Source organism: Photinus pyralis, unplaced genomic scaffold, assembly GCF_008802855.1.
Source record: "Photinus pyralis isolate 1611_PpyrPB1 unplaced genomic scaffold, Ppyr1.3 Ppyr1.4_LG8, whole genome shotgun sequence".
NCBI classification, from domain to species: domain Eukaryota; kingdom Metazoa; phylum Arthropoda; class Insecta; order Coleoptera; family Lampyridae; genus Photinus; species Photinus pyralis.
The window spans coordinates 9,171,984-9,175,083 of record NW_022170819.1 but is presented as its reverse complement, the minus strand read 5'-3'; positions in this window follow the sequence as shown (position 1 = coordinate 9,175,083).

The window sequence follows — 3,100 nt, the reverse complement described above, 5'->3', positions numbered from 1 at the left end:
CCATAGAAAGGATCATTGCAGAATCAATTTCTTTTGATAAATATATATCAGATTTCGCATCACAAAAAGCCAGACAATGTTGTTTGTAAAATTATCTTTCTACTCAAATATTTAAGTAGAGCGTAGAATTTCTATTCGTAAGTAAGTACCTATTTGATTTTATAACTACACATTACCATTTTTTTGTTATTAAAAATAAACTTGTTCTTAAAAAAAATATTAATGTTTACCCCCCCCCCCTCCCCCCCCCCCTTCCCTTGGTAGCGCTTTCTCTAGGGGGCGCAAAAAAGTAACCTTGCCTATAGTAGAATATAATGCAGTTACGGGCCCTGGGGACGACCTTTGCAGGCCGTCGGAGAGAAAATATTTGGTGACTCGTGGAGGTTCTTAAATAATAAGGTTTCCTCAAACTTCTGAAGGCTCTTAAAATTAGTTGAAAAACTCTTTCGGTACCAATTTTAAAAAATCCTCTCAGAAGGTACTAAAAGCTCTTAAGCCCTAAAGAGGTTTCAGAAGGTTGATGACCACTGAAAGCTACCAAAAAACCTTAAAAAACTTCGAAGAAACCTAATATGTTCTTAGACCACCTAATGGATGTATGTGATTGGGAAGGAAGACACGTTTCAGCTTAGAAGAAGCTTTCATAAAAGCTGTTTTTGCGCAGGCCGTTCTCTCGATAGGAGCCTTTCCTTTCAGAATAGAGAAGATATTCACGAGTTGAAATCTAGACACAAAAGGAATGATTTTGATGAGATATTGCGATGATGGTATTCGAAGAATGCAAGGGCGGATACACCTGGCAGAGTCTTTTTGTAAATATTCCGTACACAAATATGCTGTAGGTGAAGTTTTCGGGGGGAATATTGCGGGATATATAATCCAGTGCGAATATCCCGAAGCGGTCAATTTACCTGAGGTGTCGAGAATATTTATGAGTTCAGTTTTCACTACGAATTTACCTGGGGCGAAAATTCCTCAGTGTCAAATATTTTGTAGAAGAATTTATCAGGGTCGAATATGCCAAGGTAAACGACGCTAATCTGTAGGCGGATTTTCCTTTTGAGCGAATATTCCGGGAATGAATTTGTGATAAATTCTGTGAGCGGATATTTTTAAGTCAACCTGAAAGAAACCACCTTTGCGCGGAATATTCAGGAGGGAGAATATTCCTCTGTACGTTTTCCGGAAATTAATATTCCGAAGTCGAATACTCTTTTGTGGCAAATAATTCGGAAGGAGATTATCTAGGACTGAATGTTCCGATGGAAAGTATTGTACTGGAAAGATAAGGAGAAAGAATACTCCCAGTCAACTTTTAAAGCGAGTTTCCTTAAGAGATAATATTCATTAAAGCACTGGTGGTGAGGGTTCAATCCCGCAGCACCTTCACTTGGGGGAAAGAGCATTGTTCTGGAAATGTAGTATCGTTGACATGGCCGGTGACCGGTGTTAAATTTCGTTCAAAGCGGACGTGTATTACTTGCTCTGCAAGATATTTTGTAATTATCTGAAGTAATTTTCATTTTAATTTACGGTGCATAATGTCGTATCAGTGTAAAGAGTGTCGTGCACCAATATCTGCAAAAACATTGAGCGTATCTTGTGATAATTGTTCAAACGTTTATCACATTAAATGCGCCAATATTTCTAAAGCGCAATACGAAAATATAAGTGCTACACCTGGATGCGTTTGGAAATGCACTGCGTGCAATGATAATACCGGAGAAATGGCCAAATCGTTTGATAATGAGCAACTATTAAAAGCTATTGAAACATTAAATCAAGCAGTAGCAATGCTTAAGGAAGAAGTAAAGGCATTAAAAGCCGAAAAGGATCATGTAAATATGGAAGTGATTATTAGTGAAATATCTGAACGTCAAAAACGGTCTAATAACATAATAATATTTAAACTCAAAGAATCGAACGAAGATATGAAAACAGTAATTGATATTATCAAAAATATTGCTCCCAATGTCGCCACAGACGAAATCACTATAAATCGCTTAGGAAAAAAGCATGATAATTCACCTGCACCTCTCAAGGTGAAATTAGGTAGCAGAGATGACGTTTTTGCTATATTGAAAAATAAGAGGAAGCTCAGAGAAACCCATCCCACTATTTCAATTGGCACGGACCAAACGAAACTGCAACAAGAGTATTTTAAAAGGATCAAAGGAGAGTTGGAGCGCCGCAAAGACACCGGTGAAACAAACCTTTTTATTAAGTATATAAACGGCGTTCCTTCCATCACCAAGTCAAAAAACGAATAATCACCTTTAGTCACATAAATATTCGTTCACTTACCAGTAATTTTTTAAGTTTTAAGGAGTTCTTAGGAGAAAACCAACATGATGCTATAGGAGTATCGGAAACCTGGCTAAATTCAGATTATCCAGACAATCTAATAGGGGTACCCGGTTATAATATAATTAGGATGGACCGTCCCTCTCGAGGTGGAGGGCTTGCGGTATATCTAAAAAGTGAGTACCTTTATAAAACAGTAATCTCGAATATTAGTCTAAATGGAATTGAACAATTGTGGTTAATTATTTACATAAATAGTTTTAAAATTGCTTTAGGTGTTGTTTATAGACCACCAAGTGTGAGTGCTAGGTATCTTAGTGAGGTATCAAATTCAATAGAACAAATTTATTTGGAAACTGACTGCGTTGTGATGACCGGTGACTTAAACATTAACTTATTGTGTCAATCAGCTGACCATAAACTGTTTTCATCTATGTTATCGGAATTTAACATGCAACAAATAGTGAAAAATCCCACAAGAATTACTTATCAGACAGAGTCGTTAATTGATGTCATTTGCATTAGTGAAAATATTGTGGTTAACTGCTCTAATAATATTGATCTAGAAAGTAACACAGATCATTTACTAACCTATGTCACTTTTAAAATAAATGCTAAAACTGTTCCGGAACAGCTATTGTCGTATAGAGACTATAAAAATTTTGACACCGAACAATTTCATATCGATGCAAGTCATATAAACTGGCTAGCAATAGACAATATTGGGGACTTAAATAGCAGAGTAGATTACCTAAACACAGCTATTATTACTCTATTCAATAACAATGCTCCAATT